Here is a 24,873-nt window from a genome sequence, read left to right as displayed (position 1 = left end):
ATGGAATATTTTTATGTTCTCTTAAATTATATTCTATCTAATTAAGCCACAGCCCTCTGCTGGACCATTCGACTTGTTTCTTGCCAACACAAGAATTTAGCCCTTGTAAACTGTGTAAAATGCTAGCTCTTCTACCTCTTTTTACATAATTCATTCCTTCTCATCTCTCATGTCTCAAATTATATATCATACACCCTGGGAATTCTTTTTCAATTCCCAGGATGTTATGTATTATTAAACCTATTACTTTAACTTCATTGCATATTACTTTGTATAAATTTGTTTTTGTGGTTATTTAAATAATGAATTTTCTGCAACAAGTTTTGTGCTTCAAAAGAACAGCAGCATGTCTTAACTACAGCCCATTGGAATTCCAGTGTTGAATGTTTTAGTAAGTGTGGAATGAATGGATTAATTGTTACATAGTAGTAAAGTTCCTTTTGTAAGGAATTCTATCCTTACTATGGTTACACTAATTTCCTGAGCCTCCAGCCTGATATCTGCTGTTAATGGAAAGTTTGTATTTTTACTTTTTATCTTTAATGCTGAAATATTTGCTCAAAAGTTATTACAATAGTCTTATTTTGGTTTTCATTATGTCCTGAACTGTGATCACATTATCATTTTTTATTTATCTTTATTCTGCTAAGCATGGTATGCCTGACATTTTCTTTGTACAACTACTGTGAAAAATTTGTCATTGCCTATCCTGTATAGCTTTATCTTCATACAGTCAGTTTTCAATCTGAGAACACCCTTTTGATCTTCCCTTATGAAACTTAAAGAAGCAAACATCATTTCTAGAATATGCAGCTGCCATTTCACATTTCTAATTCCAACTGTTTCTTGAATATGTGTATTTGTTGTTTCCCTGTATCTTTTGACCAAGAAATGCCGGTACAATATCAATCTAAAAGTTTATGTCATCTTATAATAAATGTTTGCTTTAATTGAAGAAAAACTTTATTAAAATTGGCTGTCTCATTTAAAACTTTCAGTAATGTGATATTGGAAATTCAGAGAACTTAAGTGAACTTCTCAAGATCTCTCAGTAATTATATGACTGAGCCTCTTACTCATGCAAATCTCTTTGGTCTGGAATCCTTTTTTTAAAAGGAAAGTTTGCCCACACTGCTCACTTCCCTGCTAAGTTCTTCTATTGCTCCTGCTCTTGTTTGCTAGCTGCCAGAATGCAACACACCAGAGACGGATTGGCTTTTAATAAAAGGGGATTTATTTTGTTAGTTCTTCAGAGGAAAGGCAGCTAACTTTCCACTGAGGTTCTTTCTTATGTGGAAGGCACAGGATGGTCTCTGCTGGTCTTCTCTCCAGGCCCCTGGGTTCCAACAACTTTCCCCGGGGTGACTTCTTTCTGCATCTCCAAAGGCCTGGGCTGAGCTGCTAGTGCTGAGATGAGGAATGCCGAGCTGCTAGGCTGTGCTACATTGCGTTCTTTCATTTAAGCACCAGCCAATTAAGTCAAACATCACTCATTATAGCAGACACGCCTCCTAGCCAACTGCAGATGTAATTAGCAACAGATGAGTTTCACGTACCATTGGCTTATGTCCACAGCAACAAAACTAGGTATGCTCACCTGGCCAAGTTGACAACTGAATCTAACTAACACATGTCCACCCCTTGTCAACTTGGCAACTTCAAGCATCACCATAAACAGTTGCAAAAAATTCTCTTCTTGCTGTGGACCTGTGAATCTCAAAACAAGTTATCTGATGCCAATATGCAAAGGAGAATCCATAGGGAGAAACTGGAAGGAAAACCTGCAGTCAAACACCATTGGATTTCAAAGTCTGAATGTCATTTATCCTTCGGCTTGAGAAAGTGGCAGTCCCACCCTTTCTGAGGGCCTATGCAGTGGCCGGCCTCTTTCCAAATCAACCTCGGGGAACATCTGAGGAGACCACCTCTGGGCTCCACTCTCTCCAGGCATCAGGGTCACCCCTGGGCTCTCTGCCATTTCTGGGGCACACACTCAACCCCTCCATGTGGTGGCAGCCAGGCTCTCCCAGTCCCCCAAGGAGCGTACTCTACCTTCTCCAAGGCCCGAGGCTGCACAACTCTTCCACTGCAGCAAGGTGGGAGGCTCATCCTCGCCCTTCAGGGTAAACTCACCCTCTCCATATGTATGGGTGGGTCCACTCTCCTGGCCGAGGTTTCTTGGCTTCCATGGTTCTTACTCTGCAAACTCCAGTTTTACCCTCTTGTGTCCTCCTTTGCCAAGTTTGGCAATGGTTTCATTTACACCAACAGTCTTTTCAAACACTCCAAGACTTCATCATTCTCTTCACGGTTCCTCCAAAATCTTCCCTTTAGCCATACAAAAACTGTTCCGACATATTTGGTATTTGCAAACTGCAGCAGCACCCTCTCTCTGGTACAAAATCTGTTCTAGTTTCTAGCTGCCAGAATGCAACACACGAGAGATGGATTGGCTTTTAATAAAAGGGGATTTATTTTGTTAGTTCTTCAGAGGAAAGGCAGCTAACTTTCCACTGAGGTTCTTTCTTACATGGAAGGCACAGGATGGTCTCTGCCGGTCTTCTCTCCAGGCTCCTGGGTTCCAACATCTTTCCCTGGGGTGACTTCTTTCTGCATCTCCAAAGGCCTGGGCTGAGCTACAAGTGCTGAGATGAGGAATGCTGAGCTGCTTAGGCTGTGATACATTGCGTTCTCTCATTTAAGCACCAGCCAATTATGTCAAACCTCACTCATTGCAGCAGACACGCCTACTAGCTGACTGCAGATGTAATTAGCAACAGAATGAGGTTCACATGCCATTGGCTTATGTCTACAGCAACAAAACTAGGTATGCTAACCTAGCCAAGTTGACAACTGAATCTAACTATCACAGCTCCCTATCACTCAAAAGATTAAGTCTAAATTCTTAAGTATAATACACATTTCTCTCCATGAATTGGCCCCTTTTTATACATCCAGCTTCATTTCTTGCTATTTTGCACCAAAACTTTTTGCAAAGTGTCTCACATGATGTATCATTTCACAGTTCTATTCTTTTATTCATACAGTTTTCTTTGACAGAAATGCCAGCTCCACATTTTTCTTTACATTTATAGTTCTCGTTTATCAAGTCTTAGCTCATGTCTGCTCATGGTGCTTTCTAAGAATACCTGGGTAGTTTAATTCCACTTCTCTGCTTGACAGCACCTTGAGCATGTCCGCCATTTAGAGTATACTATATTACATAGAAATCAGCAACAGTTTGTCTTTTTCTGCCCTATCAGGATGTAAACTACTTGAGGAGAGGACTTATGGGTTATTCACTTTTATTATCTCTTTAATTTTCACCATACCTGCCAGGTAAATGGTATGAAATAAATACTATATTGAACTGAACTTTTTCTTCAAGCCTCAGGCAAGAAAAGGAAGACAGGACCTGTCTAGGGAAAAAAAGAGACTGGATTATACTTCATATAAGCATATCTAATTTATACTAATCAGTTGTGGAGGGGCCCTCGCTGGGGGAAGAATATTACTTTTAAAATTTTAATGAAAAACATCAAGTTTAAAATGACATGATAGGGGCAGGCCACGGTGGCTCAGCAGGTAAGAGCACTTGCCTGCCATGCCCGAGGACGTGGGTTCAATTCCTGGTGCCTGCCCATGTTAAAAAAAAAAAAAAATGACATGATAGTAGTAATGGTAACAATAATAATAATTTTTACTAAGGACTTAACTTTTCTCTTGTTAAGCTTCATAAATATATTGAATAATGTGTTCCTTACTACAGCTGTGTGACAGAGGCCTGAAGAATATACCAATATTCATGTGAGGAAATTGCAGAACAGGAATGTTAAGAAGCTTGCCAAATGATCAACATTTAGCAAGTGATGGAAATGGAGGTCAAAACACTGCAGTCTCACCTAGATGTCCAATAGCATAACCACAGCATGAGAGCCTTAGTGTTCCGGTTTACGTATTTGATCAACTTTAACACAGACTCACAGCATCGTGAAAATAACTTGAAGAAGTCAGCAAGAAAACTGCTCCCAGTGATCAAAGCAAAACTGAAGTGAAAACTTCCAGACTCAACTCTATGTTCAAAAATGAGTAGAATTTAGGACTGACCCCTTTCATAGAATATTAAGAGAATTGGTAATAGCAAATGTAACCACAGAGGGCATTTTGATGGTCCTGTAGAGTTCTTATTGGAGAATGGATTTAGTTTTGGAAATCAGTGGGCAGTAATAGAGCTGAGTGTGTCTTAGTCCTTATTTGGTTGCTTAGCAACTGAGCCCTTTTCCTAGAATTGGTGAATTCCCATTTTCTAAAACTTGGTGGGTAAAAAAACTCCTACCCTTAAGGCTGAAAATGTCTGCTCTGCTGGAAGCTAAGACCTGAGTGGATGGCATTAGCTTGGACAGTTAGATACAGCTGACTAAATATTTTGATATAGCAATAGGGACAAAGGGATCAGAGAGAGTGGAGAATTTTTTCTGGTAGCAGTATAGTCTTACATTTAAGGGAAGAAATAAGTGTGGCACCAGCCAAGGAATCATAGCTGGAATAACAGCAGAACAGGCTGCAGCATCCAGCTTTCAGCTGCAACAAACATAGGTTTCCTTGTATTATTTGATTGGGACTCTGATTCTGCCTGCATAATTTCTTTTTCCCTGTTGTCCATACTCTGACTCTGGCTTTTCCATTCCACCTTGACATGTTGTGAACAAATATTTGGATTAATTAATTTTCCTCAAAAACTATCCCAAAGTTATGACTATAGCTAATGATGAAAAGCCCTGACTGATATAGATACTGAAACCAAAAGATTGCCTGAGGAACTATAGAATTGCAGACTGATTGTCTGTTTTGTAGAAAGATAAAAAACAAAATAAACATCTAACTTATATTACTTTGCCCATGGTATGCTCTGGTAAAGTATATTATTAAAATCAGTTCATGACTAGTCATTAAGTAAGGGCTTTGGGGGAATCGAGTTACTACTTGCATGAAGGTAAATCAAAGTCATAAGGAAAGGCAAATGTTCCATATAACATCAGGTGACTTAAAGAAAGGAGAAGATAAACTCAAATTCTTAATTCTAAATATACACTTGAGGGAATGGATTGAATGTCTGGTATTTTATGCATGTGCTGAAAGAATTGTGAGCCTCTTGCCACTGTTATATAACTGGGATGAGTAAACAAAACAAAACAAACAAAAAAACATCAAAATTTGATCCAAGGGGTGGCTGTATCTGCCTATTTCCTGGGTCCTGCTAGGACAAAAGGAATAAACCTAGTTATATTACTAGAAAACACTTGTTGTAAGGAACTGTTATGTAGGTCTTGGCAAGTAAAAAGGAAATCCTGAATTGACATATAACTAGGAAAAATCAAGCATTATCCTTGAGATGCTTATTACATATTCAAGAAAAGATGGAGTTAAAATTCTACAACCTTAAGAAATCACAGATAGATATAAATTTTAGGAATATTCAGTGTTTGAATTCTATCTATAATTATAGGAATAGATGACAAAAACATAGGCAGAAAATAGAAGCAGTCCAAGCACAGAAACTTGAAGAGCTCAAACACTGTGAAGACCAGATAAAGGTGCAACAAAAGAGAATGGGAAGGTGTGGCCAGTGAGGTATGGGAAATCTAGGAGAATGCGGCACCCCAGAAACTAAAAATAAAAATTAGTAAAATGAGAACAATTTAATTTGGTGCCCTTGAAAAAACATTTTAATTGGAATAGTGAGAAAGAAATATTGCTTGGATTAGGTTGTGGAAAGACTGGGAGTAAGAAACTCAAAATATAATATATAGAAAACTATTTGCAGTTCTATTAAAAGAAGAAGAAAAAGTGCCCGTGGATTCAGTTTTTTTTTTTTTTTTTATGTTAGGCTTTATTGACATATGTGTATGTTAATGAATAGGATCAAGTAGTATGGATGGAACTGATGATGGAGCCAAGAGAAATGTTAATTGGAAGGACAAAGTCATTATGTAAGAGAGAGAATGGGATCAAGTTTTCAAATGGAAGGATTAGACTTTGATATAAATTAACATGGACATTTACTCCACAGGAAGAGGAGGGGAGACACCAAAAATGAAAACCACACCTTACTGCTTACATTAACATGACTTTGCTCTTTCTATGTCTTTAGCATTTCTTTACTCTTTTGGACTGTTCAGACCAAGCAAAGGTTTGGTTGTTCTTCATGGGGAAGTTGAAGAAATGATAATCTCTTTGATGAAAAGCCATCAACAGAGAGTTTACACTCTCATAGTCTTTGAATTCCCTCTGGACATAAGATAATCTTTCTCTTTTTTGGATTTCTACCAGTTCTATACTGTTGTATCATAATTTTTACCCAACCCCATGAAGTCTACTCATTGAAAGACCCACAATAACCAACTTTCAATTCTCAAAAAAATCTGACCTCATCTTCCCATTTCAAGACTGCCAAAGCAGTTAATATTTTAACTTTGTCTTATCAACAGTTTGTACTGGCAATATGTGAGGGGCCAGCTTTTGACAATGTAGCATAGGCAGGTATGCTGATGCATTTGAAAGTTAGAAGATTGGTAGCTCTCTTCTGATTGCTTCAAATTAGAGTGAAATAAAATGCCAGATTATCCAATGAGAGTGGTCAATTTCTCCCTTCATCTAGAAAATCTATTTGACCCCATCTAGGCCAATGACTAGATTCTTATTCGGGAGCTGGTGACAAGAGAAAAGGGGGCTGATTCTCTCTGAGGATAAAGCCAGCAGTGAAAGATTCACAGTTTTCAAGTGAGCCAAGCTGTGATGTTTAGTGCCCAGTGCGGGCAGTGTGGGGTTGGGAGTGAGGTTGCCTGGACTACATTAGGAATTATCTTCTTATCCTCTTTTGTCTACCTCTTTTGTTCTTCAATCTTCCAATAAATGTTTTATTGCAGATGATCTATGGTTTATGTCACACACATGCACACATAAATGTTTTTTTGCAATGCAACATTGAGATAAGAGAAATTGAGAGTCTAGATTGTGGAAGACCATGCCAATAAGTTGTGCATGAAGGCAGAGGGGGCAACATGAAAAGTTGCTCTAATTTAATGGAAACAATTTCTTTTTGTAATGTGATAGAAGAAGTATAAAGAAAGGGACTGTCCTTAAATTGATACTCTTCTTGATTTAGAAAAAGATAACTTTCTTAAGAAAATGTCTTTTTCAAGAGATGGACAATACATGAGATTTCCTTTTATTTTATAAATGACAGACAGTCTTTAACTTCACATTTACAGGAGGCTGTCTAAATACAGGTATCTGAGAAACCAGAATCATTCTTCTCAATGAGTTTTATTTAACATGTGACTCATGAAGGCACACTCAGTAATTGATACTTGGCATGGGTAAAACTTGATCAAACTTAAGACTGCAGACTACCTCACTGAAGAGCAAGAATCTCAATAGATGGTCCTGATTAACACAAGGGTGTTTGTCCACACAAATTCTACCGCATGATCATAGTTGAAAGAAAATTTTTCCATTCATTTCAAAACAATTAGACTAATTGCAGACACTTGAACTGCTGCTAGACCACAATTGTGCCATTTGGGATGGCAAGACACTGTGATAAGCTTAAACTCCCCTTAAGTTATGAGCTCAGATGGACTCCTGCTTTTGCCTTCTTCATGCCCTTCTCTCGTGACACCGTAATTTTCCCTTCAGAAATAATACTTGTCCTATACTTGGTCCATGTGATTCAGGCTGCCTTCACCACAGATTTAAGAGTTAGACACATTACTCAGATCTGGACAATAAGAAAATTCTGTTCTGTCACCACAGTAATTGGTTAACAATGGTTGGCCTACCATATTAATCTGGAATTTTGGCTGGGACATTTGAAGAAGAAATACTCACTGAAATTGACAGTTTGGAGGCAGTTGGCCTAAACAGAAGAGTGAAGTATGCTTGTTATTTCTGGAAGCAACCCACCTGAAAATAAAGCCAAATAAAGAAAGGAGACCTGTGAAACAGAGGCAGATTTCTGATGACTTTCTTAAATACTTAGGTTCAGTTGTGCTTGAATTCAGTTAACTTGAATCTTTCTAATCGTGTGAGCTACCAAATTTCCTTCTTTGTTTTAGTCAATTTGATTGAGCTTCTTTCACTTGTGAGCAAAATAATCCTCAATAATACAAACAGCATTACCTGGAAGAAGAGTTTGTCAGTGTCAAATGCCAAAATAGGGAATTTGCCGAAGTGAAACAGGTTCTGGGGCTGTGAGTTTTCTTTCATCTCTGGATGAAAAATTAGGAATCCTGCTATTCAATGACTTCCTTTCTTTTGAGTCTTTTGGGCCAGAAAACATGTGGCTACTAAAAATATTGGTTCTGGAGGGTTGGTAGTAAAACTTTCAAATGTTGCAGGATATTAACTTCTTGCAGCTTTTATTTTGGTTCTACATGGAAAGACACATTTCAAATTCTAATTGTGTAATCTGAAAATAGAGGGGCAAAAAAGAACAAGAGAGTGCTAAAGTACTAAGAGAGGCCCCTGGCATTCTAAGATAGATGAGGATCAAGTGAGGATTAGGTAAGAGCCCACTACTGCTGGGAAAGAGTGCTATGAATATGAAAGAGTAGAATACTCTGCAAGCTAAAGTTAGTGCGACCAAAAAAGAGACAGCAAGAAGTATAGCAAGGATATAATTTGAACCTATAATTCCCAACTCTGATTTCCTAAATCCCTGTGAAGAATTTACTGCCTCTCAGTCTCGCCTTGATTAAGATGATAGTTCCCATCAACTAGAGAATCATACTAAAGCTTCTGCCTAAAGGAATGGTAGAGGAATAGGGGAGGCTGAGACCAACATGAAGATAACTGATTGAGGGTTACTTAAGTTTTTCTTAAGAGACCACTATATTATTTTATTGGATTTGGTTCGTGTATGGAATGGATCAAATATAAATTTGTTTTCAGGGAAATATCAAAGCAAATCAGCTAAACAATTGTTCAATGTCTAAAGCAATTCTTGGGCCCTCAAACCTGTACTTGCTAAAAGAAGGTTTCTAAATTGTTGCAGTCCTCAAAATGACACATCCTTTCCTATTGCCTTCTCCATTTCCATGAAAGACCAGGACCAGGGAGGTCCTCCTGTGAACAGAGCTGGGACAGGCGCTTGAATAATCAAATAAAGTATTCCATTTAAAAGTGTGGAAGATTTTTTCCTAATAAATTATAGGACATGTTTCAGCATTGAATATTTTAATTTCTTCCCCCCACCACCCATTTTTTCAAAATGGTACCCATTGTTTTATAATGGTTTTAATAAGGTTTTAAAATTTATCCACTGAGTATATACTTTGGTTTCTTTTCATAGCATCATTTTTAGCCAATTACACAAGAAATCTGCTTTGAATTTTTGGCAACTTAGTTAGGACCTTTTTAAAATTACTACTTTTTTCCATGGATAGGCTAGTGGGATAAGATTATTATAACAAGTAAATGAAAGAAAGCATTTAAGATAGTGTCTGATAAATAGCAAGCATTAAAATAATGCTAATATAATTATAATCTATATATTATGTATAATATATATAAATGTATATACAGTGTATATATATATATATATATACTCCCAACTTCTCAGTTTAGTCCTGTTTTAACATATGATTTATGAGTAACCCTCTACCACAACAGTCTTATCTCTGATATCTGTGCCCTTTTGACTGTATTTCTGCTGCCATGACACACCTATCCAGTTGGATAACTCACTTAACCTATCAGCAGGCAATGGAGTCAAAGTCCAGTTTATCTTGTCTCTTTTCATAATGTAAGTTAGCCTGCTAGCTCCTCAGTATCTTGACCCATGTTTCACAACTGCCTTACTTTTTTATCATGCCCATCCATAATTTCCATCATACTGGCTGAAATCCTTTGTTTCTGAAGTCCTGGCATGATTAGTTCCACAGCCTTAACAATTTTATATACTGAAGACAGCATGAAGGAGTTCTGCATGTAACAAGAAAATCAATTGTCACCAAAACCCTGGACAATAGAATTCTAGCAAGCAAACAGTGAAAATGGGTATTGGAAGTAATCGGGAAAGGTTAGGAGGGAGAAACATTTAACTGATAATGCAAAAATGGCTATTTTGTATAAGCACAAAATAAGGCTCCTGATTAGGAATATATTGCCATCTAGTGTGAGCTAATTAAATGTGTTAGTAATATACCTTAGTAAAGATTCAAAAGCCTATATCTACAGAATGTGAATTTAACATTAAACCCTAAATGATTTTGGAAAAAAAAATCATTGGGATAATTACATATTTTAGGTCAATTGAGTATTTTCTCATAATGTCATAATAAAAGGCAGCACTAAATACCATACTTTAATCATTAAAAATTAAAAAAAAAATTTACTCCACAGACTCTATTTACTGCCATTTTCACTATTAAAAGTTTCCTATCTTTGACTTCTAATGATTTAAGTGTGATTCTTACTATGACTCTTTATCGTTATATTCATGAAAAATATGTATATTCTTTTCTTTCTCTACCATTCTGCCAAATAGAATTAAACATTTTTATATAGAGATATATATTTTAAAAGACTATTTTTTCAAACTATTCTATAAAGGAAAAAATCAATGACATGACTTCTTGCCTAAAAGTTAAATGAAAGATAGAGTGCTGCATACTTTGTATGACTGACATTGGAGCATATGGCATAAATCAATATTTCCTTCTTATTTTAAGATATTTCTTGAGATGTAGAGAAATACATGATATGAAAAAACTAAATTCTATTTCTTTCCTTTTTAAGAGTTGCAAATTGCTCACAATTATCAAGTACTTAATGATATGGAATTACTGTGCACTATTTTAATATCAAACTGGCCTACCATGTATAGGTATATCAAAAAATAATAATTGTTCTAGTTTGCTAGCTGCCAGAATGCAATGTAACAGAAACAGAAGCACTTTTAAAAAGAGAAGTTTAATAAGTTGCAAGTTAACAGTTTATAGGCTGCGGAAATGTCCCAATTAAAGCAAGTCTGTAGAAATGTCCAATCTAAGGCATCCAGAGAAAGATACCTTGGTTCAAGAAGGCCGATGAAGTTCAGGGTTTCTCTCTCAAGTGAAAAGCCATGTGGCAAACACAGCATCATCTTTTAGCTTTCTCTCCTGGCTTCCTGTTTCATGAAGCTCGCCAGGAGGCATTTTCCTTCTTCATCTTCAAAGGTCACTGGATGGTGGACTTTCTGCATCTCGTGGCTATGTCATTCTCTGCTCTCTCAGAATATCCTTTTCTCCAAAATATTTCCCCTTTTTTTAGGATTCCAGTAAACTAATCAAAACCCACCCAAATGGGTGGAAACATATCTCCACTTAATCCATCTTAACAACCAGTCTTGATTGAGTCACATCTCCAGGGAGCTGATCTAATTACAGTTTCAAACATACAGTACTGAATTGGGATTAGAAGAAGCGGCTGCCTTTAGAAAATGGGATTAGGATTAAAACATGGTTTTCCTAGGGTACATACATCCTCTCCAACAAGCACAGTAATTATGAAAATTTCTAAACAAATTAAAAACATCTTTTAATAAAAATCAAGTTGGTGACAGCATTGCTTCTTTCATCCTCATCTTTCCACAATTTCTTCTGGAGGCATGTTTTTAAATGATAGGTTTAAAAAATTTGGTGGAAAAATATATTTCATTTTAATTTTTCAAAAATTGTTGGAGACAATAAAATTCTTCAACAAATTTAGCTGATTGAATGGTATTCCATTGTTGCCTGGCCTCTGTTTTTATGAAGAAGTCCATTTTCAGTGAATTTTGTGGGTTCATTTTGGGAATGGAGCTTTTCTTTCTGGTAGCTTTTGTTATTTCCCCTTCATCTTAAGTATTCTGTACTTACACTACCACAAGGCTAGAATTTTCTTTCTTGTTTTTATTAATCCCCATCAGAGCTTTGTGTGATAGTTCAGCCTCTGCATTGTGATATTAACAGCATGATGAGTTGGCCCATTCGTCCCGCAGACCCTCACCTCTTCCTAACCTCACAGACACGTGATCTTTCAAGTTTTCTGTCTGAAATTTTTGTATGAAGCTTAGTGGCAACTATGGGAGATTTGTAAAGTCGAAATGAAGTGGAGATCATCTTCCTTTTCACCTTCCGCTTTTCCTGCTGTTGAGTGAGCTGAAGAAAATGTTAATACTGCAACATTATTCTAATGTTCATTGTGAGCATTCTGGATATCAAAGAGCAGTTGCATTGAGGTAACTGAAGCTTCTGAACTTTGACTTTCTTATTCTTTGATTTCCACTACATGGTGTTCCTGTCCTGAAACACAACCCATTTCATAATCAAGTGTCGTTTGGTCTTCTGTATGTCACCCGTTAGGAATTGAGTCTCTGGAAACTTGTGCAAAGTGTACTCTGGGTACTGCTAGTGCGTTGAGTTATAAAGTCCTGTGGGCGTGATCTGATCCAGAAGTCTTGTATCTTATACCACTGTCCATGCAAATGAACGGTTAATGTGTCAGTTTACAAGCAGAGTATAGTCTCAGAACTTTCAAATTTTGTAATACATGGGTGTGTCTTAATATTGACCTTTTCAGTGTTGATCTCAGCAATCAACTTTAAGTCCCTACTTTAAATGCAAATTGTTATATTTTAAATATATATTCTATTCCCTGCCTTTCACTCTAACTGATTAGTGTTGTTCTATCTTTTTGGTGAATTGAGCCTTTAATTAGTATATAGTGTCCTTCTTTGTCTCTTGCAATGTCTTTGCATTTAAAGTCTATTTTGTCTCATATAGCATAGCTATTCCTGCTTTTCTTTGGTGATAACTTGAGTAGAAAATCTTTTTCCATCCTTTCACTTTCAGTCTATTTGTATCCTTGTGTTTAAAGATGAGTCTCTTGTGAGCAGCAGGATTATGTTTCTTAATCCATTCTGTCAATCTGTATCTTTTAATCGGTAAGTTTAGTCTGTAACATTCAAAATTATTACTGAAAAGCCATTTCTTGAATCCACCACCTTATCTTTTTTATTTGTCAAGTTTATATATTCTTTTACCTCTCTCTTTTTAATCCTTTAAGTAATCTTAGGACTCTTCAATTCTTTGCTCTCCTCCAGACCTCTCTCTCCTTTTTTTTTCCAGCTGGCAGAACTCCCTTTAGTATTGTTTGTAGGGCTAGTCTCTTGTTGACAAAGTCTTTTAGGACTTCTTTGTCTCTGAAAACTTTAATCTCTCCCTCAACTTTGAAGGACAATTTGCTGGGTACAGAATTCTTGGCTGGAGGTCTTTCTCTTTCAGGATCTTAAATATATCATACCACTGCCTTCTCACCTCCATGGTGCTAGTTGAATAGTCTGAACTCAGCTTTATGTGGTTTCTTTTGTATGTAGTAGATTAAAAACAAACAATTGTATCTACTGCATACAATTGTTTTCAGAATTTTCTGCTTCTCCTCAACATTTGACAGACTGATTAGTATGTGTCTTGGGGAAGCCTATTTGCATTTATTCTATTTGAAGTTCACTGGGCTTCTTTGACCTGCATATTTATGTCATTCATAAGGGTTGGGAAGTTTTCCTCCATTACATCCTCAACTGTTCTTTCTAGCCCTTTACTCCTTTCTTCTCCCTTTGGGACGTCAATGATTGTTATATTTGTGTGCTTTGTTTTGTTGATCATTTTCCTGAGAGTCATTCAAATTTTTCCATCTCTTTTTGCCATTTGCTGTTTTTACTCTTCAAAGTCAGTTATTTTGTTCTCTATATCACTTATTCTTTCTTCTGTCTCTTCAAATCTGGTGTTGTGTGCCTCATATGATTTTATTTGGCCCACAGAGTCTTTAATCTCTGTGATATCTGCTATTTTTCTATTTATTCTTTCAAATTCCTCTTCATGCTCTTCTACTGTCTTCTTGATCTACTTTATGTCATTTGCCATCTGTTTTAGTTTGCTAGTTGCCAGAATGGAACACACCAGAGATGGATTGGCTTTTAAATAAAAGGGGATTTATTTTATTAGTTCTTCAGAGGAAAGGCAGCTAACTTTCCACTGAGGTTCTTTCTTACGCAGGAAGGCACAAGATGGTCTCTATTGGACTTCTTTCCAGGACTCTGGGTTCTAGCAACTTTCCCTAGGGTGACTTCTTTCTGCATCTCTAAAGGCCTGGGCTGAGCTGCAAGTGCTGAGATGAGCTATGCTGAGCTTCTTGGGCTGTGCTACATTGAGCTCTCTCATTTAAGCACCAGCCAATCAAGTCAAATGTCATTCATTGCAGCAGGCATGACTCCTAGCCGACTGCAGATGTAAATCAGCAACAGATGAGGTTCACGTACCATTGGCTCATGTCCACAGCAACAGAACTAGGTGCCTTCACCTGGGCAAGTTGACAACTGAATCTAACTACCACATGTCCACCCCTTAGCAACTTAGCAACTACACGCATCACCTTAAACAATATTAAGGTGCAAAAAATTCTCTTCTGGCTGTGGCCTTGTGAATCTCAAAACAAGTTATCTGGTGCCAATATGCAAAGGAGGATATTCACAGGATATCACAGGAGGATTCACAGGATATCCACAAAGGAGGACATTCACAGGTTTTCATCTCCATAGAGAGAAATTGGAAGGAAGACAGATGTAAAACCTGCCTGGAAAATGCCATTGGATTTCAAAGTCTAAAAGTCATTCAACCTTCAGCTTTACAAAGTGGCAGTCCCACCCTTTCCAAATGCCTATGCAGTGGCCCGCCTCTTTCCGAATCAACCTCGGGGAACATTGTGGAGACCACCTTTTTCTTGACTCCACTCTCTCCACACATTGGGGCCACCCCTGGGATCTCTGCCATTTCCAGGGCACATGCTCAATCCCTCCATGTGGTGGCAGCCAGACTCTCCCCAGTCCCCCAAAGAGCATGCTGTACCTTCGCCAAGTCCTGAGGTCACACGACTCTTCCAGTACAATGAGATGGGAAACTCATCCTCACTCTTCAGGGTAAACTCAACCTCTCCATGTACATGGGTGGGTCAACTCTCCTGTCTGAGGTTTCTTGGCTTCAGACCTGAGTTCACTCTGCAAATTCCAAGTTTTTCCCTTTTGTATCCTCCTTTGTCAATATTGGCAGTGGTTCCATTTACACCAACAGTCTCTTCAAGCACTCCAGAACTTCTCCATCATTCTCTTCACAGTTCCTCCAAAATCTTCCCCTTAGTCATCCATAAAAACGTTCCAACATATCTGATATTTCCAAACCACAGGAGCATCCCACTCTCCGGTACCACATCTGTTCTAGTTTGCTAGCTGCTGGAATGGAACACACCAGAGATGGATTGGCTTTTAAATAAAAGGGGATTTATTTTGTTAGCTCTTTAGAGGAAAGGCAGCCAACTTTTAACTGAGGTTCTTTCTTATGTAGGAAGGCACAGGATGGTCTCTGCCGGCCTTCTCTTCAGGTCCCTGGGTTCCAACAACTTTCCCCAGGGTGACTTCTTTCCGCATCTCCAAAGACCTGGGCTGAGCTGCAAGTGCTGAGATGAGGTATGCTGAGCTTCTTGGGCTATGCTACATTGTGCTCTCTCATTTAAGCACCAGCCAATTAAGTCAAACATCATTCATTGCAGCAGGCATGCCTCCTAGCCAACTGCAGATGTAATCAGTAACAGATGAGGTTCACATACTATTGGCTCATGTCCACAGCAACAAAACTAGGTGCCTTCACCTGGCCAAGTTGACAACTGAATCTAACTACCATACCATCTAAGTAGAGTTGTATGAACATCTTTGATTAGTTGTTCCAACGTCTGTGTCTCCTGATGTTTTAATTTGGTCACTAGGCTTGGCTGTATCTGTCTGCATTGTGATAAGCCTAGTGATCTCCTGTTGTTTTGACACATGTAAATATCTTGATTGATTTACTTTGGGAGTTGATTTCTTTCAATAGTCTAAGGCCTTGTGTTTGCTGGATGGATGTGCCATAGGGAGCAGGGTACAGAGCAGGGCACAACAGTGTGGTGATTCATTTCAGGGCAGGTATAGGCGCAGGTTGGGGATGTTATGCTGATGCTTGTGAACATGGGTGCCCAGCAGCCAGGGAGGATGTAGCTGTGCGGGTGTACCAGTCTGGGGGGCGTAACCTGGTGTGTGCTGGTCTAGGGTGCGGGGCTCTTTGTGCACATGTGTAGGGCTGTGGCAGCAGGTCGGTGTTAGGTCTTCGTGTGTTGGGGGCAGATGTGGGTCAGCACTTTCTCAGTGCTAGGAAGTATTACTGAGGGCTGTGCGCATGAGCGGGTCTAGGACTGCCATAAACTGAAATTCCCAGAGCTGAAGGATCCTATTGGTGGCCATGCACATGTGTAGGTCTAGGAGTGCAGTAAACTGATGTGCAGAGCTGTGTGTGTGTGGGGGGGGGGGTGGCAGGTTGAAGGCTGTGTAACACTATGGGCGGGAAGGTGTGGAAAGTGTGGGGCTAGCCTGGGTATGGAGGTTAGTGCCTGTAACCTGTATGCACTGGCAACAGCCTTCAGGGAACAGGGAGGGAGAGGTAGTGCTCAGGAGGGGGGCAGGAAAGTTGGGTTGGGTTGCACTTGGGGTGCGGGTGTGAGGCAGGTATGTGTGCGGGGGGGCAGGTTGGGTGAGGGCGCTTGGAGAGCAAGGAATGGGAGCAGGTGACAGGGTTCGGGTGTGTGGGGTGTAGGGTGCACTGCGGGTCATGGGGCTGCACTGGTGAGGTTAATGCATTCAAGGAAGGTGGCCCGGCTTACTTCCTAGTCCCCGCCTCCCCTTCTGTCAGTGCACTCCTGAGGGCTCCGTGCCTCTGCACCAGGGTCCAGCTTTCTGCTTCTCAGTTCCTCAACCTCTGCAACAAGGGCTGCTCTATGTGGTGCAAAAGGCTCTCCCACATCAGTTGCATTCTTGAATCACCATCTCAGTGACTACTCTATTCGGCCATCTTCCAGGAAATCCACACACTAACTGATTTAATAATTCTTGTGGGTTGGATTTTTTCTCAAAAAAGATGTGTAGATTAAGTACTCCAGTACTTCAGAATGTGGCCTTGTTTGGAAATAGGGTCTTCATATGTGTAATTCATGAAGTTGAGATGAGGTCATATTGGAGTAGAGTAGGAACTTAATCCAGGATGACTGGTGCCCTTACAAGAAGAACAGAAAAGAACAAAAGATGGATACAGAGAAAAGATGAAGATGGAAGCAGAAGTTGAACTTACATTGCCACAAGCCAAAGATCACCCAAAACCAACAGAAGCTTGAAGAGAAAATTATCCTAGAGCCTTTAGAGACAGCATGGTCCTGCCAACATTTTGGTATTGGACTTAACAACTTTCAGAACCACGAGGAAAATTTCTGTTGTTTTAAACCAGCCAGTTTTTGGTCAGTTATCACAGAAGTCCTGGAAAACTAATATATATTTTACTAATTCTGGAAATTTCTCATTAAAATATTCTTGGAATATTGTGTTTGCTCCATTCTCTGTTTATTTCTTTTGTTAATTCCTTTTATATACATATATATAGAGAGAAAGACACATTTATCCTGCCTTCCAGATCTCTTAATCTCTCTTCATTATCATCTATCTTTTCAATTCCTTGTGTTTCATTATATAGTATCCTCAGTTCTATCTCCTAGTTCATTAAACCTCTATTCTGTGTGTATTTTTTAATGTACCTGTCCCAATAGGTTTTATTTTACATTTGAAAGCCTACATTTTTCATTTATGGAAATAAAATTTTGACTCTTTTTCAGATCTTCTTGTACTTACGTTATCTCATCCTTTGTTTCATTCATTCTTTATTCTATGCTTTTCATCATTTAAAATATACCCATTTTTATGTTCTTTACAGATTATAATATAATTATCCAAAGAACCTGAAGTTCTAATAATTTTTTATAGTGTTTGTTAATTCTAAATTACGGTTGATTGTTTATTCATGCAATTTTGAAATATTCACATTTTAGTAGGTCTGTGACTATCTTTGTCAACTTGGTTTGATGAAGATTTTCTCTGAAAGACTTATATGGATCCATCTCCTGGCCCTGTACAAGAATTGCACATCAAGCCTGTATTTAAGAGATTCAATACCTCTCCCATCACAAATATAGTATACATCCACTGTGGCATCCACAGATGGCATTCTCTCACCTGTTTTTTTTGGGGTACCAGAGCTACTTTTAATTTCACTGATTCACCAGAAGGGCTCACAAGATTCAATCGAAGCTTCTAATATTGACTTAGATATCTTACATCAAAAGGGCACAAAGCAAGAACAATATGAAGAAGTAAATCCAGAGTGGTCTGATGCAGGCATCCAAGATCTTCCTGAACTGGGACACACAGTACACACTTTTCTTTCTAGTTGTGAACTAAACGGACATATGCAAATTGATCTGGCCCAGGGAAGACCTCCTCTTGAATCTTTTTGGCTTTTATGGAGGTCCTGCCATTTTGGCATATACTGCCATACAACCAGCCATAGTAATAAAAAACTAGGTTCCTAGCAGTGAAAGCAGGTAGATTGTCAATCTTGATGTTTGCACAAAACAATCTTCCTAAGTCCTAAATATCTGGACAGCAGCATGCCCTATTACTCTGGATATCTGTAACATAAAAGACATTCTGAAGGTCAAATTTACAGTGTTAACCAAGAGCCAATTATGGGGGCGGGCAGCAGGTAAGAATGCTCGCCTGCCATGCCAGAGGACCCTGGTTCGATTCCCGGTGCCTGCCCATGTGAAAAAAAAAAAAGAGTCAATTATGGTCTAGAGACATCTAAGGACTGGGCATCCATATCTGCCAAGCTAACTTTCCTCACACCTGCCTTTGACAAAGTTGTCCACTTGTTTCTTTATTTCTGTTATTTGGCCATTTTACTCTCTTGCTTGGAAGTGTAAATACTAAAAAAAAAAAATGCTTTATTTTATTTTAAACTTATAATTATTTTGCTTTGTTTGGTTTGGCTTGATTTTTTAGGTTTTCTTAGTTCTTCGTTTTTTCATTTGGCCTTTTCTTTACACCAAGGGCTCTTTTTTTTAGATTAAGTGATTAATTGTACCTGTCTGTTTGATTCAACTTTTCTCAGAGTTGTCATAAAAATTTCTACTGACTGTGCTGAAGTTTGCCTACAGTGCATATTCAATGCAAGCATTTAGTAGAAACCTTCTTATACTTCATCTTTTGATATATATGCATATATATATATATGCATTTGCTAAAGAACTGTAATAGAAAAGTGTGGTCCAAGAAATCAAAGAATTAATTCAGATATTAAAACAAAATGGAATTAAAAATGTATTTGTATTCTTCTACTATTTTATCTATTGCACCTCAAGTCATGCCAGATCAAATTAATGGAGAAACATGTAGGTGAAATAAACTTTTCTAGACATTCACAGAGTCATGAATTCTCCTTTAGATAAGATTTCATTTGAATTTCTAATCGTGGTGTTACTATCTTAGGGAAAATATGTTATACTTAATATCACTTAATACTGAATCTTTATTTTCAAATCTTTCATATTTTCATATTTAGCCTTAAATATCTTTATTGTGGATTTATGAATTCTTCTCATCTAATACTTACTTAGCTGTTTTATGCACATGCTTTATCTCCTCGATAATTCCTCTAGGATTGCTTCTGCAGTTATTTTCCTCTCATCTGGCTCTTTATTTATCCTGGTATATTGCTTTGTATACAAGGGATTTTTAATAAAAACTTAATAACTATCTAATTCTGTAATTCCTGGCAAATACATTTCTAAGAATCCATTAAGACGTAATTTGAATAAAGGTATAACAGAAAATAGTTAAATTACCAGGACTATGACTACAAATTTACTTTACAATTTATTCCCTTTTCTCATTTGTTTTCTCATTCACTAAGCACATATTATTGAGCAAAACACTGGGGTATAGAATTGAGCAAAACAAAAATCTATTTGTCCTCATGGAGATTGCTTTGCTATGTATTTTGTATCTACACCTTTGGAGAAAATTATCATGCAACATTCGTGAATAATTTTGTGTAGTATGAGACTACATGAATTTTTGGAGTATTTTGTTACTTTCTCCATTGCAATGCCAAAAGCTGACCTTGTTGAAATAAAAATGGATATTAAGACATGTCTAAAATACAGAAAGTCATTCTCAAGGAAATTCATTTTCAATCAAAATATGATGATTTGCTCTCACACAAGGGTGATGTTTTCAGGTCTAAATATTAAGATAAAATGGCACAATTACCCTTTAAGCTAGTTTTTATGGTCTGTCTACCTTTGTGAAAGAGAGCATGGAATTGTTGCTTTTTCTTACTGGAATTCTCTTTCTATTCTTTGCAACCTAATGAATTAGTTTTCAAATTTTTGGACAAAATATAATTCCAAATCTTCTATGTAGCTTTCTGATCCACTCCTCATAATTCAAGGAAGTAATCATCTATCAATACAAAACCTAGTATTGTACTAGGTAGTCACTTTAAAAATACACCTGACCTATTATGCTGCATTTATTTATTTACGCTTGTGTTTCCTTTAATATATTCAAAATTCCTAGAATGCAAAGTCTGTTAATAATTTATTCTTTTTTTATTTCCCTGAAACACAAGGAACAATGCCAGACACATTTTGGCTCCTATAGTAAGAATGTGTTTTATTAAAAAAAATTAATGCATGAATGAGCGTAATGCAAAATGTTGGAAATCCAAAGACTTTCTAAGCAGTTTTCTTACCTCTCTGGAACTGAGTGATGGTACATCTTTGTTTAATATGGTCATTCCTGTTTTATTAAAATAGGTTTCTCAATTAATTTATGATGTTATAATTTCATTGGGTAAGGGAAAGTAGTTGAATCTCTTTGTCTAGAATGCCAAATCTTGAGAGAATGTTGAGATCACATCATCCCTCTATTGGGTAAGATATGTGTCTTACTGAAAGGGACTAGAATAGAATAAGTATGTCCAAGGCAGATTGGAGCAAACACTGCCTCTTATGGTAGACTTTAAATGAATAAGGATTTATGGTATGCTGCAAAGATAGGATACGAGGTAAGATGTGAAAGATCCAGACTAGATTTTTTTTTTAACTTGTTCCTTTAAATTAAGTGAGACAACATATGTTAGCTGTGTGTACAAGCTGGACTTTTAAAACAAGATTAAAAAGTTCCATTTTCACTCAATAATGCACATTTTTTTGCATTTGTTTTGTTTTGTTTTTCTTTTAGTAAAATTTTTCCAAAGATTTATCTTCTTTTCAGTTCAGTCCTGCTTGAGGGAAGAAAGAGAAGGGATAAGAGAGCCCCAGTGAGAAAAATACATTCAGGAATAGATGGCTATAGTCATGTGGACCAGAAGTACTCTCCAGCCACCTTCAAAGGTGAGTGTGGATTTTTTGATGTTTCATGAATTCAAGAATGTGATCCTTTTTATAGTCTTGTTTATAGTGCCTACTCTGTTCAGACATTTTTTAAATTGAGTGTCTGGCCACAAGAAGCAGAACTAAGCCTGGTGATGGATATCAATACTTCATGTAGCATGATCAGAGCAGGTGATTTACTCACCAGGGGTTGCACACACATTAATGAGTAGACTGGAATCAGAGTTGACAGTCTTGTTTGGTTGTCATGAGTAATTATTAATCAATATTCTGTGTGGGTAGAGTTCAACTTGACAGTCAATGAGGGCTAAAGGGTAGTATTTCCTTTAATACCCTTTTAGACATTTCTAAATAATACTAATATACTTCACTGAAATTTTTAAAAATATTGCTTTTTATGAGGCAAAAATGCTATAAATAAAATAACAATGAAATAACAGTAAGTTGTTTCATTTTTCTGACTTTATTTCCTATAAAATACGAAATGAAAAGTTTTTTTTTTTCTAATAATGTCGGACATGGGCTTAGAACTTATAGAAAATGAACCCTATGTTTTCCTGGTATCCATGATCATGCTGCTTTTACTTTATATTAGTTTGAGCTTGTGTCTTATAAGGAAAACCTGATTATAGGAGCCCAAACAAGTGAGGTTTTATTTATCTCATGTAAAAGGAGACTAAAGGTTTGTACGCTAAAATTGGAATTCTGCCTCAATAGGTATATTTGGGAACTTGTGTCCTATTGTTTGTGACATTTGCTTTAGTAATAATTGCTGCACCCTCAATGGTCACTGGCATTTCAGGAAGGAAGATGAAAAAAACACCGAGGGAGCAGCAGTTTATCTCCACTTCATCTCAAGCACCAGAAATGAATCTCATGTACTGTTGGGTGGCTAAAGGGTCTGGGAAAAGGGTTGAGTATTTTTAAGGTTTTGTAGCCTCTATTTTAGAGGCAGGGTATAAAACTATTTGCTATTGAGTCAGCCAATCTACAGTGACTGTCACATTGTCTTCTATAATACCACTATACAATTATCACCTTTTTTTCTGATTTTTCTTATGTTACATTTACCAGTTACTCTGAATTAAAATTCAGTTACATGTCACCACTTATTCTGAAGTTGCTGTGGCAAAGTGCATCACTCAAATTCCCAAATAATACCCATCAAGTTAAACAAAAACTCAAAAATAAGCATTGAAATAAGAGATAAATATATAGTATAGTGGGGGAGAGGGGAAGACACCAATGGTAGAAACTTTGAGATGGTGAGAAACCCATTTATGGTATATGCACTCTGCCTCTGAAGACAGAGAACAGCACAAATTGCTGAAAAGAATATATAAGGACGATTGAATTCATTTTTTCTCTTTTCACTATAAATCTGCCTCCTAAAATGCAGATACAATTTCCTACTGGCTGTTTCCTCAGGCCAGCAGATTTTTTCTCCCTCAGTGAATTTCTATTTTTCTGCATTTATTCAGAGTACAAAAAGATTGTAATATGACTGGGGATTGAGGGAAATAGGCAGTGCCAATTCCATACTGCTATGTACAATTTTTTTGTCAAGAAACATTCTATGTGGAGGTAGAGTTAATATAATCATTGCTAGTGATGAATGTTGGTGATTTATTCTTTTTTTATATTGTACTAGTATAGAAACCCCCCCCCCCAAAAAAAAACCTACAAAATCATCTTCAGGTACTACCACACCCAAGAGAACCTGGAGGCAGAATGATCTAACATCCTGTTTCAGAGGACTTGCGTTATTTGAATGCCTAGGAATGCAGAAATTGTACTACTGAGCAATGCCAATAAAGAAGAGTGGAATATATGTATCCAAGAAAGATCCATGCATTCTTTTTTATGGTAGAGGCACTGTGCTAGAAAGATATTTCTGCAAATAAATATATAACATAAGAACAAATGGTTTATACAAATCATAGAATTAATCTAGGACTAAAAATCCTGACTACAATAATAATGCCTAAACAGAGAGGACAATGAAAAGTGAGTATTTTTGATTGGTTGTGGTAAATGAGAAATAAAATTTTGTTCCAAGCCTATCTGACAGAGTAACAATTAATTTAATTGTAATTTTTCTCATCTATAACAATATAAAAGAGTTTAATGTTTCCAGAAACGTTATAAGTTTGTTATCTAAATGTTCTTGGTTTGTTTTTGGTTTTTTTGGGGGGGAGGGTCAGGAGATAATTAAGAGGTATTTGTTTTTTTAAAGTCATAAAAGGCTTAAAAATAATTGTTGATGAGATCACATATGCCACCAAATTTATATTTGATCCATATAATGTAAAAACTGGAGCAAATGCTTTGATTTCAGAAGACATCAAGTGAAAATTCACATTTCTGATTTCTCTTTCAAAATCAGTAACTCTAGTTTTACTCATCTCGCATTTGTGCATCGCATCATCAGCTAGAATTTAAGTCTCAGTCCCCTGTAGATTTGGCTATGCACTTTATACACAGGCTGCTACAATAATTTATATTGCCCCCTGGCCTCTGCAAAATAATATGAAAAACCTTAATTAAAGAGAGCAAAATAGGGTGGTCCAAGATGAGGCTATAATATCCCAAAAGTACTCATGGGGGGGACAGCTTGATTAGTGGGATTATTTTCCAGAATATACTGTACATTGCATTTAGAAAGAGTGTAGTATTAGTAAAAGCAGTCTATGTTTCAAGTAAAACTCAAAAACCTGTTCCACTGAGCACAAATAATGCATGGTATATTTTATTTTTTCTCTTTCAGGTTGTGTGTGTACGGGTATGTGTGTTTATTGATAGTTAATCTGCCATTGAGAGATGTGGATACATCTCTATACAAAGCCCTTTGTCTTCTACTTCTTTAGACAGTATTAGTTATCTAACAAAACAAAAATCACATCAGTATGCCTTGTTTTTTCCCTCTGCCCCTCTCTCACTTGATGTCTGATTTTATCAAAAATATTATTTTTCTCATTATTTACCTTTATATTCTTAAAATACATATACACATAACCCACTCCAATTAAAAAAATCACCACTGAAATTTCCCTTATGCAATCAACAATCCTCATACTTCATCGAAAGTGTCTCTTTTAATTTTTATCATCTTTGATTTATTCTGTTAGTTTTGGATTTTAATACAATATGAACTCCTTTGTCTTTTTTTTCACTTAACATACCATAAATACATAAAATAACTGTTTTAGTTTACTTATGTTGCCAGAATGAAGTACGGGCTTTTAATAAGGGGATTTATTTAGTTACAAATGTCAGTTCTTTTTTGTCACATGGGAAACCACATGGGGATGTCTGCTGAGCTTCTCTCCTGGCTCCTGGTTTCAAACAGCTTTCCGTGGGGTGGTTCCTTTCTGCATCTCCAAACGTCTGGGTCTGAGCTAAGTTGTGTTGTGCTGTGTTAAGTGTTGAGCTCCTTCTCTCTCTTCTGATCTTTCCTTTTTAACCTCTCTCATTGAGGAAGGCACTTCC

At 37.2% G+C, this 24,873-nt stretch overlaps 1 long non-coding RNA gene across 1 annotated transcript; it reads left to right on the top strand.

Annotated features, from left to right (window-relative positions):
* The first annotated feature begins 451 nt into the window (after positions 1-451).
* LOC143679376 (uncharacterized) lies at positions 452-23,195 on the top strand. The gene is made up of 3 exons (XR_013173700.1): positions 452-516; positions 21,266-21,384; positions 23,083-23,195. It is a non-coding gene; the product is annotated as an uncharacterized LOC143679376 (long non-coding RNA).
* Positions 23,196-24,873: the final 1,678 nt, after the last annotated feature.

Source organism: Tamandua tetradactyla, chromosome 4, assembly GCF_023851605.1.
Source record: "Tamandua tetradactyla isolate mTamTet1 chromosome 4, mTamTet1.pri, whole genome shotgun sequence".
NCBI classification, from domain to species: domain Eukaryota; kingdom Metazoa; phylum Chordata; class Mammalia; order Pilosa; family Myrmecophagidae; genus Tamandua; species Tamandua tetradactyla.
Note: the sequence above shows the minus strand (reverse complement) of the source record. Positions and strands in the feature narration are given on the sequence as shown.